The 14,446-nt window shown below is 48.3% G+C and overlaps 2 protein-coding genes and 1 pseudogene across 2 annotated transcripts in view; 1 reads left to right on the top strand and 2 right to left on the bottom strand.

The window, feature by feature from the left end:
- The window catches only part of MYO18A (myosin XVIIIA), a 94,309-nt gene that overhangs the window by 61,932 nt on the left and 17,931 nt on the right, over positions 1–14,446 (bottom strand). The gene's annotated exons all lie outside the window — the stretch shown is intronic.
- Positions 1–14,446, bottom strand: part of LOC111739427 (collagen alpha-1(XXIII) chain-like) — a 25,691-nt gene that overhangs the window by 6,492 nt on the left and 4,753 nt on the right. The window lies entirely within an intron of this gene.
- Positions 9,435–9,553, top strand: LOC111739545 (annotated as a pseudogene).

Raw genomic sequence — 14,446 nt, 5'->3', positions numbered from 1 at the left:
GCAGCTCAGCTTGCTAGAGGTGGAGCTCAGGGGAGGAGCATGACTCAGCAGCAGGAGCCCATCCAGAGAGAAGAGTGAGCTCACTGACCCCTTGGTCATTCTAGTCGGTCCCCAAATACACACACATGCCGCATTCCACCTTTAGCTTCCAAAGCTCCCTCTCTCACAAGCCAGTCTACTGTCTGCATACACCATGCCAAGCACACAGGAAAAGTGTAAAGATTTTGAAATCCAACTTTCCTTTTGCTCCCAGAAGGCGAACCTTGATGAAAAGGCCATAGCACCAAAAGTAGCCTGCACTCTAGGTCAGAGAAGAAACGGGGGTGGCCAGGGTCTCGCAGGGACTCGGAGTCTTCCTAAAGGCCAGGACCTGCCAGGACAAACACTGTGGGCAACAGGGGAAAGGCAGGATGGAGCAGAGAGGGAAGGATTATGAAGCTCAAAAGATCAGAGGAGTAAGAAATAAAATATTAGAAGGGGAAGGCAAGGTAGGGTACAGAACTTAGAACTTCCTGTCCTTGGAAGCTGTGTGCCCTTGAATAAACCACTTCACTTCTTTGGGCTTCTTTGTAGAATTAGAAAGTGAACTAGTCTAGATAATGGCTAAAGTCTTTCCTAAGTCTGGCACCCTAAGAGTCTGGGTGGGGAGAGGCACTCAAGCACTCAATTCAGGAACCAAAGCTCCTGGCCTGTGACCTGGAAGGGGACTAAGGGAGCTGCTCTAGGACCCAAGCAACTTTGCCTTTTGCCTGCAACACACTATTCCCCACCAGGGGTAAGAGGTCTGGAGAACATAAAGCCATCCCAAGAAGACCAGAGCTGGTCCTCTTGAAAATCAATAGGTAGAATCTGCCTTAACCCAAGGAGAGACTTCATCCAAAGAAGCCATTCAGTTCAGTGATGTTTAAGAACTGGTTCATTTTTATTACTGCTTGTAATGATTTAACAGTGAAAAATTAAAGCAATTTTGTTTTTAATGAGTTATTTTTAATTTGCTTTGCTGACTTTTCTATTTTATTATCTAGTTCATATCCTGGAGACTTTAAGTTTGTTTAATTAACTCATTTGTTCTTTGATCTCCTGCTCCAGGTTTCCTTCTGTCCAGGGAGAAGCACATCTGCCCCGGGGTGTAAGGACACCATTCACACTTGGGCCAGTTCCTTCACATCAACTGTTCCTTATGAGCATCATTCTGAACACAAATGTGGGGTTCTCCCCAGAGGAAAATCACTCTGTGGCTTTTATGCAGAACTGCCCAGATCTTTATCCTGTCTTCCTCATCACTGGATTTTAACCGAGATTTGCGTAGGATCAAGAATAACCTATCTTTATCCAAGACAGAACAGGTAAGGAACTCAGTCCCAAAGATGGTGGCAATGTCTCTGCTACAGTCACCTGCAGAGCTGGGAACTGTTGGCTTTCTGGAGCAAGGGTGGTTGGAAGCCAACGCCTCTCTTCCTGACTTGTTCTCTCTCTAGAGAGTTCATCCATTTCCAACAACAGCATTACCTACTGACTATGGACTCTGTAAAAGTATTTAATATACGTTTTTCGAGTATAAATCTTCTAATGGTCTCATGACATGAGAATTATTGTGATTCCTATTTTACTGATGAGGAAAAAGACTCAGAGAGAGATTAAGTCACAATGCTGGTAAGTGGTGGAGCTGGGATTTGAACTCAAGTTGCTCTGACTGCAAAGCCTGTGCTGCTCTCTTAGAGGCCCATCTTTTTGGCTGTATTAGGCAGGGTCAGAGGGGCTAAGTTATCCTTAGTTTCAAACTCTGGCTAATATTCTGCATCAGTGTCAAGGTTCAGGAGGTCCAGGTCAAGCCAAAGCACAGATTAACAGGGTGGCATTCACTAGTGTCCAATACGCCCAAATGAGTTTCTGGACTTGCGAAGGGAGATCCCACCACAATCCCACCACTTGCTGAGGTTCTGACCTCCTTCCTCTCTGGCATTTCTGGTCTCTTCTCTTGAAGAAGGGAAGAGAAACTAATGCTCACTGTATACTTACTATGAGCCAGGCACAGTGGTAGGCACTTCAGACTGTCTCCATTTAATCTTCACAACAACTCACTTTCTGGATAAGGAAATCAAGAGGGTGAGTACTTTGCCGAAGACACTGTAGCTAGTAAGTGGCAGCGCTGGGATTCACAACCAGGATGGATCTTGGTGAGCTGTTTGTGTGTCTATAAAGTTCCCTGAACTCTGATTTCCTCAAGGGCAGGACTCTCTTTTACCCATCATACCGGGGACACTTAATAAATGCTTGTTGCATACAGTGCTGCAATGGGGGTTCTTTGTGCAAACCTCTTCTTCCCATCTGGTCTCTTCCCCCAGCTGTGAAGTATGGAGAATAACGCTTGCCCATCCCGATTCCCAGGGATGTGGGGGAAAACAAGGGAGGTATAAGCTCTAAACTTAGCAACAATAAATAGATAGTAAACTCAGTGCCATGGGGTTGAGGGGAGGGCTGGGACACTGAAATTGCTTATGAGCTCTTTGTGGAGCAACAATAGTCATAAAATGCTTCATCCTTTGGCCTGGCCACCCCATCTTCAGGAATGTGTATGTACTGAGCTGACTTAGAAAAAGGAAGAGACCGAAAAAAACTTGCAAACCCATGCAAATATTTTAAAAGATGCACTCTATAATAATAGCGCCAAATTGAAAGCAACCCAAATGCCTAGAATTAGGGGAGGGTTGGGTAAACTATGGTACTTCGATACAATGCACTGTTGTCATTTAAACTAACAAATATGTGGACACTGTAGCCATATGGTAAACTCCACCAAAAATATCATCAATCAAAAAAACTGGAACCTAAATAGTATACAAACAGTGATCATTAATAGTCTTGTAAAGTGCATGAATTAGAAACACTAGAGACACTTGGTATTTATTTTGTTATATATTTGCCACTTACTGTTTATTTCTACTGTAAATAGTCAATAAAAAAGAAAATGCAGAGGAGATAATAGTTAAAAACATTTGTTCTCAAAGAGGAGAAACCCAAGAAATGTGCCAAGTAACCCTTCTGTGCTCAGCCCCAGAAGGCTTCTAACACTAAGGGGGTTGGGCCAGGCTGGGTTTTACTCTCTGCATTGCCGGAAAGGACTATCCACTCTTAACCTAAAATCCTCTGAGCCCCTCACAGGAGAAACTGGGGGCAAATGCCCCCAGGAGAGTCCTTCCACCCACCAGATACCCTTTTAGGCAATGGAATGCCCAGCCTGGATAAATGCATCCAGGCCCAAGTGCTCATGCCAGATGTCCACATACTGTGAGACTGCAGAGGCAGCAAGTGCCCTGAGAGAGCGTGCCTAGAAAACGAGACGATCCCCTTGCCTGTGCCCAAGGGAACTCGGCACATCTCCCCTCTGCCGACACACACGTCCTGGGCTTCTCATTTGGAGAAGAGAGAAACAGCATCCTCTTCTTTCTCCTTTCCCACTCTGAGGTGCAGAGGGTAGGTCCTGGTCCTAGGTGACCGTCTCCCTGCCAGTCCTAACTTAGCACCAACTTATGTAAGGACTGGGGTGGGGGCAGGAAGAAGGTGTAGGGAAGAAATAAGTTCTCTGTATTAAGCGCCAGGCACTGTGCTGAAACCTTTACAGGTATCATCTCATTTAATCCCTACAGCATCCCTCTGAAGTAAATACTGGTATGAATCCTACTTTACAAATGAGCAAAAGGAGGCTCAGAAATGACATGCCCAAGGCCTCATAGCAGTAAGTAGCACCTGAGGACTCAAATCCAGGTCTGTCCTCCAGCAAGAACTTGAGGCTCACTCTACGGGATGAAAGCAAGCCATGCCCCCCATCTGAGTTCACCTGTACTAATGTCCTTCCATGACATCGCCTGCCAGAATAACAACTTGGGTAGAAAGCGGGGGTTTCCATAGATGATCTGCCCCTCCACCCATGATCTGACCAAGCTTCACAAAGAGCTGCTTGAGAATAGCAGTTCTGCAGGGAGTGGCCTGAAGGCCACACTGCCACGCAGGGAGGGAGGGGGAGAAGAGCCTGGCAGGGACACCTCGGCCCCTCTGGTTCTGCCTCCAGTGAGACCCCTCCCCCACCCCAGGGCGGAACAGAAAGCAGCCAAGCAAGGGCCTGCAGGCCAGCCTGGAGGAAGCAGGTGCACTGGAATGGCTTCCTGCTGCCACCGCATTTGCAGAGGGCCAGGGTTTCCTCCTCTAACGGCCAGACCTGCTGGAAGCCTCCCTTCCCCAGGGACACTCGTTGCCCCTCTGCAGGGCACTTTGCCGTCTGCCTGGCCATCCTCATGCATGGCCCCGAATCTGCGACCTGGTACTGGTGGCCTGGTGGCCCCGGGTTGAGAGGGCTGGGGAGTTGGCTAGACCAGGAAGCACCCGCCTGTCAGGGTGAGGAGTCTCTCTGGCCCCACCCTCAGCCTGCCCACAAACCTCAATCCTGGTGTCAGTTTTGTGACTGGGCTGGGACAGTCCTTGGGCACAAAGAGATACAACTGCTCACGGGCACATCTCAGGCTCCCGATACACCTCTGCACCCGGCCGGCCTACACACTGCCAACTGCTGACACAACCGAATACCTTACCCTTGGTGGCTGGGCAGGGTGGCGCAGCGGGTAACAGAACAGACTAGGAGGCAGCTACGTCTCTCCTCACTTGCTTTTTTAAGGAACTTACTCCTCTGGAGTAATCTCTGCTAAAAAAGAGACTTACAGACAGACAGGATATCCCTAACATGGCATCTGTGTCCCTTCCAAGTATCAGACCCATAGAAATGAAGAAAGTGGTGCTGGTCCACTCCTGAGGACAGTGAAAGGAGGAGACCCTGACAACCCCAAGGGCCACCCCTCTCGAGCCCCTCTCTCTTGTCTAACAGGAGGAGGAGCGGGTAGAGGACTATGCTGGTAACACAAAGCAGGGTCAAGACTTCCAAAGGCCTGAGAGGTGCTGGGCTTCCGGGTCCTGGAAGAAGACAGCATTCCAAGGAATGGAAGCCATAAGCACTAATGGTTTGTGGGGAGGGTGTGTCACAGCCTGTGGGGAAGCTGATGCAGTCTCAGGACACTGAGGTTTGGAAGATGGTGCCTCCTCTGAAGCTCCCAAAGTCCTGAGTCAGCCCCAGCAGCCCCGGCTCTCACCTCAGAGGCCTCGTGAGGCTCAGTGGTAAGGCTGCCGGGGCTGGGTAATTCCCTCCCCACCAAGAAGCTCAGAGAGGAGCCCCCAAGGATCTCCCACTCCTCCTTCCCCACCGCATCAGCCACATCTGGGGAAATAACAAATAGGCTCCTCCTTCCCTAAATGAGGAAACAGCACGAGGAGCATAGGGCATTTCCGGGGTGGGGGGTCAGAGGGACACTCACCCGCATGGCCTGGCCGGGTACAGCCCTGAGCAAGGAGACTCTTCTCCGATGCTGCTCCGTTAGCAGCTCAAAATAGCACTGACTGCAGCCCCGCCCCCATTCCCTCCCTCTCTTCAGGCCCCTCCCATCTGGAACTGCCCAGCCCAGCCCTGGCCAGAGCCAGACCCAGAGTGAGTAGCCTGGAGAACTGTGGGTACCAGGTAAGCTGCCTGGAGGGAGAGGGTGTGACAGCGTGCACAGTAGGGAAGAAGGAGGCTCTTAGAGTAAGGACATGGGTGAGGGGCAGGCAGTGTTGGGGGGTTAGGGGAAAAGGACTGGGAGAGTGGGACTTTCCTACTGACACACACCCGAGCTCCAGGACAGCTGAGCTGATATGGCCCCTAAAAATAGCAGAGGAATTTGAGACCTGCGCCCCTGCCCCACAGGCCAGGATCGGGACAAACACATATGTGTTCATGTACACATACACACACACATACACACTAGCACACATGAACACTCGATCATGGCAGTGTTCTTCAGAATACACAAATCACAGGGTTACCTCAACCATCTAATTACTGCAGCAGAGGCCAAGACAACAGGTAACATCACGTCCACTACAACACACAAAGCCCACTGCACACTGTGCCCAAACAGCAGCCGCACAGCCGTCCTGTAAAGTCCAGCAGGAGCAGAGACCTATATTATCAGTCTGAGGCCCACTGTTGCTGCCTCGTTATAATAAATACACTGGGGTCATTGAATCAAGCGCATTCTGTGTATATATCCCTCTCCCCACACAGCCAGTGACTGTGCAGGCACAGAGGAGGGTGGGGTAGGTGGAGTGTGGAAGGTGGACCTTGGCTTTGAAGACAGAGGAAATTGTGGGCATTTGGCCAATGAGCAAGGGCTGTTGATGAAAAGTCTGGGCTCCTCTCAAAGAGAAACCATGGCCCAGCTGTCCAGTTAGCATCACAGACTGCTCAGACCTGGGCTGGGGACTCTGGAGAGGCTGAAAGAGGAGCTGGGCGCAGGCAGGAAGGAACCAAAAGACAGGCCTTTTGAAGCTGTCTCAAGCTGTCAGCTCTGCAGAGGAAAGGAAACAGTCACTGCCTCTCTATTTTTCTTCAAGAAAAAAATTATGGTGGGGTGGGGCTGGTAGGAAGCCCTGGAGCAGAGCTATCTCCCAACCAATGCCCAACCAGGGTGGCTGAAGACCCCCAGGCCTGTCACCCAGGCCAGTCCTGTGAGCCCCCTGGGTCCTGTAAACAGTATTACTTTCTCTATAAAAGGTTGGTAAACACTGCCTGAAAGGACGAAGCCCAGCTCTGCCTCCTACCTACTGCTCACTACAAGCACAGCTACTCCGGGCCATTAGCACACTGGGCTCCCTCCCGGCTCTGCTTCTGAGGAGTGGCTATCTTCCCCAGAAGATGGTTTGCCCTTTCTGGGGCACGTTCTGTGTCACAGGTCTCCGTATCCCTGGTGTTTACTTGAAACAGTGATGCCAACCTTAGCTGTACACTGAAATCCCCTTTGGGACTTTAAAATACTAATGCCTGGATCGCCCCTGTCTCTTTCTGATTTAATTGGTCTGGGAGGGAGGCCTGGACACTGGGATTTTTTAAAGCTCCCCAAGGTGATTCTTACATGCTGCCAAGGCTGAGAACTGCTCAACTCAAAGGCCAGTATAAGGCCTAGTGCCGAGGTACCCATTTGTTCAATCGGTGAGTGTGAATCAGTGAATGAATGAATAAATGAACGACTTAGCTGTGTCACTATGGGCAGGCGACTTAAATTTTCCCCATATGTCAAATGAGGATTATGCTGCATTGACTCTTTCACATGGTTAGTATGACCGGTGAAATCTCAGTGAGTGAAAGGGTTATGGTTTTCAATGCATGGTCGCCAGACCTGCAGCATCAGTATCACCTAGGAATTTACTAGAAATGCAAATTCTAGGACCCCTTCCCAGACCCACTGAATCAGAAACTCTGGACATGTGGCCCAGTCAGTATCTGTGTTTTAACTCAGCCTCTAAGTGATTCTGAGAACCACTGCTTTGAAGGAGTTATTTCTAGTGTACCATGGTTAAGTTAGTGAGACGTCCAGAGCCAGACTGCCAGGTTCAATCTTGGCTCTTCCATACAGTAAACTAAGCAACTTAATCTTGGGCCTCAATTTCTTCATCTGTAAAATGGGAAATCATAGTGCCTACCAAATAGGGTTATTATAGGTGTTAAATGAATTAGTACTTGCAAAGCTCTAAGAACAGTATCCAGCACATAAGTTTTCAATCAGTTTTAACCATTATTATCTATCTGTGATCTTTAAGGGGAAAAAAGAGGCATCATAAGCAAAATTACCAGGTAACTGAAGCCTACTCCCTTTAGGAACGATTTATTTCCTATCTTCAATAGTCTTCTAAGTTCTACTGCTATTTCCAATCATAAAAATAAAATTTTTATAGACTAACTTTCTCAAGTAAAACACTGAATTAATCTCAAACATCTCAAACTCTGAGCTTCCTCTCTTGAACCTAATTGTTTCCACTCCACCCTGTTCCAAAGGGCAAGTCGTCCCCATGTGATGACTCCTGATTTCCCAACCTAGCTTCTGTCCCCCCCGCCCCTCCTCCGCAATGCCCCCAGCCACTCTCAGAGGACACCAGCTCAGTGTAAGCACCACAGTCAACATGAAGTCTCACTATATGCCCATGTTAGGAAAGCCAGACACCCCTTGTGTCCATATATCTGCTTTTTAGTTCTTTTGTCCCCTACCTCTGTCAGGCTATATCAGCTGTCACTCTGCTTGTCAGCAGGCCTATCTCCAGCAGTCTCACTTCTTCCTAATATGCTGTTGCTGCCAAAGGTTAGAAAACCAGATAACTGAGCCTGAGAACAGAGTCCAGAGCAGAGCGAGTGAGATGTCAGAGCCTGCAGGCTCTCCTATGAGTGAAGGAAGGGCCTGGGTTTTCACATACAGATTTGGTGTCCTCTACTCTGGCTGCTCAAGGGCCTTCTTAGGCCCACCTGTCATTCAGCAGTGCTCTAGAAGATGATTTCTGGATGTCTGAGGTGTCACTGTATCTACACAGTCTTGTTCTGAATTACTAGTAACCACGTGCCCATCCACGCCTTTCCTATTCAGATGACGATCCTGTCAGTTCTGTCTCTGAGATGACTGGTGTTACAGATGGAAATCATCTGTAAAACCGGTTTCACTTTCCTTCATGAAAAGGGCGGGCCTCTTCATTCAGAGGGGAAATCTGAGGCCTTGGCAATCTGCTCAGCTTCACGCACAACCACAACCAGTCCCTCTGCTGCTCACAGGTTGGTGCTGTCTCAGGGCCTGATCCATGTCTCAGTAAGCTCAACTGATGGTTCTGGGGGAGCCTTGTGATCACTCCCACGACCAGCCAGAGCAGACCACCTTCAGGACCCTCGGCCTGACTCCAAAGTCAGGCCCCTCCTTGCACTCCACCTTCGCTTTTCTGTCTCCCTCTCCTCAGCCCACCTGGCTTTCACTCTCTCAGGCAGGTCTTCCCACAGTCGCCTTCCCTCATCACTAGCCTTGACTGATGAATGCCTCTCCACCAGCCCTTCTACCTTCCCAAACTTCGCCATCTCTCAAAGTCCATCTCAAGTTCCACCTCCTTTATGAAGCCTTCCCCCAAACCCAAGGCCTACATGGTAATGTAGTGAAGAAGCATGGACTCATAGTCAGATACACCTGGGTCTGACCCCACCCAGCTCAGCCTTTTTCTTGATGTCTGACCTAAGGGAAAGTTACTCAACTTCTTAAGTTTCCATTTGTTTTGGAGTGGGGTTGTGAGAATTTTAAAAGAAAGTACATGTTAAGCACCAGGCAAATTGTAGGTAGTGATTAAATTATAATTTAAAACCATAGCATTCACTGTCTACCCCTAAGTATCACTACTCGCATATGGTAGTTATTGATTATAATTACTGTGGTGCTCTATTAGATATACTGGAGTCACATACTACATGGGGTTAGATTCTAAAGTCAGCATGTAAGGCAAAAACAGAATATAGTTAAAATTACTCTTAAAAATCCCTTAGATTGTTGATTGCCTACAGCCATGCTATCCTGAACAAGCCTGATCCTGTCTGATCTTGGAAGCTAAGCAGGGTCAGGCCTGGTTAGTACTTGGATGGGAGACCACCTAGGAAGACCAGGTGCTGCAGGCCTAAAAAATAAGAGATTGTAAGATGACAAGGTCCTTGCAATCTGTAAGGTCAACCAAGGGTTGCCTCGCTTAAAGAAAAAAAAATCCCTTAAATTGCCTTCAAATTATAGTATACATGGTTTTGTATATATTATTCTATATATCTGCATAAAAGCATAATGTATAGTCAAGGGCAGCTTATAACAAATACACAAAATACAATGTTTATTATTTTAGACAACAGTATTATAGGTTCTTATACAACCATAAAGTTGAATTTATTGAAGTTTAATGTGTATATACCACGACTATACAGTATAAACTAATGTTTTGATAGTAATCTATTTGTGTCATATGTTTAAGCCTTCTTTCCCTGGACGGCAGGGACCATTTCCTACTTCTTTTAGATCCCATCCTATTCCCCAGCACTAGGACCATAGCAGGTGTTCAAATCCATTGGATTTAACTAACTGATCTGAAAGGTACAGGTACGAAAAGCCAGGTGGAACAGAATGGGGAACAAAGGGATATCTAGATAGAGTAACAGCTTTAACGACTCTCCTCTGCAATATTGGTGGTGTAGGGTAAATGAAAGGTCCTTGGCTCTGTTTCAGGCAGTGAGCCAGGCAGAGTGGCCAAACAGAGCTGGGGGCAGGCAAAACAGGAGGCTCTGAGAGGTAAAAGAAGTCTCCCTTATTCAACTAGTAGTGATGTGTAATACCTCAAGGTGAACACTGTGGGGAAGCACAATGCTTGCTTCTTTTTCAGTCTCCACACCACTAGACTGAGCCTGAGGCTAGTTTACAGGGAGATAGTTTGGAAAACATTAGGCTGAGGTTCTAATTAACTTCTTAACAAAAGAATATTCCTCTGACCCTATTTGCCTCACTAGTTCTCCTTTAAACCAAACTTCTTTTAAAAAAAAGCTATAAACACTGTTTCCATAAATGTATACTAATTGTATAGTGCTTGTATTATTACTAATTTGCAATGTATAAAATGTCACTAATGGAACTCTTTATTTAGGGAAGTTCAGGGGTGTCCTGTTTCAAGCACTCAGCTCACAGGGTGGGGGAGGGCGTGGAACACTTACGCTTCCCACTATCAAGGTGACAGATGCATTCTCTCAGTTCCTCAGCCCCAGTGCCTTTCTTCTCTTGGGAAGGATTATCCTTTATTCCTTATTTGTTTGTTTTTTGGTAACAAATCTCTTCTCTTTTATGAAGTACCAGTTTGAGTAGGCAGTGATTGGTACCTTTTGAGATACCAAAATTATTTTGAAATTTTACTGGACATTGATGACCAGTGGATACCGAAGTGGAAGAAGACCAACGACCCCCCTGAAGAAGCCTAGGGATGGCCGCAGGGAGGGGAAGGAGGGCTAAGAGGCAACCTGCCTCGATGAAAGATGCACACTCAGAGCTGGGCCGCCCAGAGCTGCGCCCAGACACTCCCGCTCTCAGAACTCCTCAGGGTGGGACTGGGTCAGCTCCAGGCCCGCACTGCCGCCTGTGCTTCCGGGTCCTGCCTAGCGGCCGGCGCAGGGGCGGAGCCGTGGGCGGAGCCAGGCCCAGCACATGCGCCGGAACCTCGGATGCACCCGCCCTGAAGCACCACTGGAGCCCAGCAGAGGGCAGCCGCTCCCTTCTTACGGGCCCACAGGCGCCGAGGCCGCAGGATTTCACCCCCGCAAGGCTGGCCTCTGGGCCCCGCCCCCAAGAGGCACCCCTAAGAGCTCGAAGCTGAGGGAGCTGAGGGGGCTAGGTGGCTCTGTCCTTACCCTGAAGGGACAGGGCAAGAAGAAGCAAGGATGAGTTCGAGGACGACTTTGCTTTCATTACTGCTCCATCCCCAAGGCCCAAAACAGTCCCTTCTTATAGCACACACTCAATAAATGCTTATTGAAGGAATAAAATGGATGATGGGATGACTACGTGAACAAACAGAAGACTCCAGGGACTCCTTGAGCCTGTGTGGGTGGGAGAGGTCTGGGACAAGCGATCCAGAAAGATCAGCGGGCATGGAGTGGCCAGCACCAGATCACTGCCCCAGAGTGGTCACTGAGGCTTAAGGCTCCATACTCTCCCAGCCTCTGCCTTGGCAAACCCAAAGGTCTGCTCAGAGCCTAGTGACACCACACCATCTCATGGGCACAGAGCCCAAGCAGGGATGTCTGGGCTTGTTCTCTGCTAAGACCAGAGGTCTGTCCCCTCAGATTCAGGTCCTGGCTGCCTTCAGGGACCACTTGACTGGCAGCTCCAGTCAGGCCTCTTGCTCCCTGCTGACTCCTCAGCTTGGGGATTTCCTCATGGCCCCTGGGGATTTCCAAATTGCCTCTGCTTCCTCAAGCTCCCACAAGGCCCAAAGCCAAGGGCCAGGCTTGAGGACGGTTTCCCAAAATCCTCCACACCCCTGCCCCAAATCCCATCAAGACTCGGGTCACTTCTGAGTCTGCTAAATGCACCACAGACTCGATATTCCCACCCCCTCTGGCAGACATGAGAGAATAAGCATAATGAAGTATTGTTCATAAATGACAACTCTTCTTTATTTCCATAGAAGAAAAAAAGAAAAGCCAGTTTAAGGGTCAGCCATACCAATTCAAAAAATATATCAGGAAGGTCTTCTGGGGTATGAGAATTGGAGGCCTGTGGTGTTTCTTCTCAAAGTCAGAGGCTCCTTTAGGAAAGCAGTTTCCTCTAAACACTGAACATTCAAAAAATGTTTGAGGATCTGTGTGTTCACCTCTGCAGGCCTCTATTGGGACTGTTTTTAGGCCTCTTTGAAGTAAAAATAAAGCACAAACCCGATCCCGACAGAAGCAGGAAGGAAGAAGCAAAAGCTTCTAGTTTTCCTACCAACCCACCACCTCCGCATTAACAGCCCTGGCCAAATCCACTGGGGCATGTGAGCACCTGTGTTTTGACGCCAGGCAGAAAACATGCTTGATGAGTGGGGAAGCACTGCCCCAGTTGTGGTGGCACACAGCCAGGGACTTACTGGCTTTGGGATATCAGGATTCCAGAGTTGGTGAAGTGTAGAAATTGCCAGAGAGGACAAGACTTCCTTCATGAAAGGAAGGGAAAATGCCACCATCCCCAGCCTCACCAGGGAGCTGCAAGAGGAGACAAGCCTTCCAGAGCACCTCACCATTTCTTTCTGAAAGCTGCCTAGAGTCGCGCTGTTCAATATGGTAGCCACTAGCTATGTGTGGCTATTTAAATTGAAATTAAATAGAAACAATGAGGATACTTCTGATTAAATTAAAATCAAATCTGATTTAAAATTTAGTTCCTTGGTCACACTGGTCACATTTCAAGTGCTCAATAGCCACATGTGGCTAATGATTACCAAATTGGAAAGCACCGACTACAGAACATTTCTGTCTTTGCAGAATTCCATCTGGCCTAGAAGATCCTCCTTTTGGCTTGTTCTGGTCATCCTTGCCAAAGACTCCTTCAGATGTCGCCCTTGACCACCTGCTGTTCTCTCTCACCCCTGCCCCAGAGTCTGCTTAGATTCCTGTCCCCAGGCGCCTGGCCTTGATCCCTAGCCCTCAGAAAGAAGTGGGAGAGGGGACTTTGGTCACATGGTAACACCCAGCCTGAGAGCAGAAGCCTAGGATGCAGAGGGGCTGAAAAGGCAAGGCTGAATGGAAGCCAGACTCAACCCCCGACCCCACCCCAAGGCATCCCAGGCTTGGGAGAAAGCCCCTCAGTGCCATACAATCCTTCCTTGTTTCTGCAGTCTCTGGACCATGCATGGGTAAGACATCTGGAATGTAGTGGCCTGAGGGCTTCCCCACATCACCCACTGCTGGGCTCATCTGATATTAGTGCTCCCAAAGACAGAGGTCCCAGCAGAACCCTGAGCTTTCAAGGGCAAACAAGTCCAATGAAGCCTTGTCCCAGGAACTCTGCCATGGAGCAGTGGGGGCCATAACTGGACACTGCCCTGTGTCGCCAGCTGGATGAACCAAATGAGGAAGAGGGAGAGAAGGACATGGTAGAGAAAGAACTTTGGGGCATGCTTAACATGTTAGAGAGGTTCAAACAAGCTCTCCAACCCTGGATCTTCAGAGGGGACAAGGGAACGGGGTATGGATCTGACCGCTATCACATTCTATCACAAGCACCTAATTTGAAAGGTGTTGCTACGGTCATTAGAAAATCCAATGGGAGCATCTGGGCAAGCTCATATATGTGATGCAAGGAGCAGAGAACAGACCTGGGAAATGGCAGGTCAGGGCTGCCTCTGTTCTGTGCCTCAGTTCCATCCTCAGTTCCTGCTTAGCCTCAACACAGATGGGCAGTCAGAGGCACGACAGGTGTGAAGAAACGAAATAAGTTGGAGAGACACCACAAAAAAAGTAGAGTTTGTCTGTTCAATTGGAAAACTAATAGGTAGAAAGAAGCCTGATATTCCAAAGGTTTTGGCATCAGCTAAGAATTTGACTGGAGGAAAAGTATCACAATTTTTAAAAACTGGCATCAAACTACAGACTAGATTGGAAGCCCAGGGCAAAGCAATCTCACTCTGAGGCTACCCTGTGGCCCTGAGTAAGTTTGGGGACCAATCTGGGATTTATTTCCCCATCTCCATCTGGAAGGCTAGTAAGCTAAAAGCACCACACTGGTGCCAAGAGTAAAGCCACCCCTCCCCCCACCCATGAGCAGAACTGAGTCATTAACAGGCCTGTGGGCAAATGACCTATCAAGCTCCCAGGCACCAAGTGCTTCCCAAAACTCAGAGACAGATTAATGATGATGACGATAATGCTATTTTAAGCAATTTCTATATATTGATTCATTTAATCCTCAAAACACCCTTATAAGGAAAGTATAATTATTATTTTTACTTTACAGATAAGGAAGTCGAGGCACAGAGAAAGTGAATAATTTTCCTAAGGTCACCT

This window comes from Pteropus vampyrus, unplaced genomic scaffold, assembly GCF_000151845.1.
Source record: "Pteropus vampyrus isolate Shadow unplaced genomic scaffold, Pvam_2.0 Scaffold50, whole genome shotgun sequence".
NCBI lineage: Eukaryota > Metazoa > Chordata > Mammalia > Chiroptera > Pteropodidae > Pteropus > Pteropus vampyrus.
Note: the sequence above shows the minus strand (reverse complement) of the source record. Positions and strands in the feature narration are given on the sequence as shown.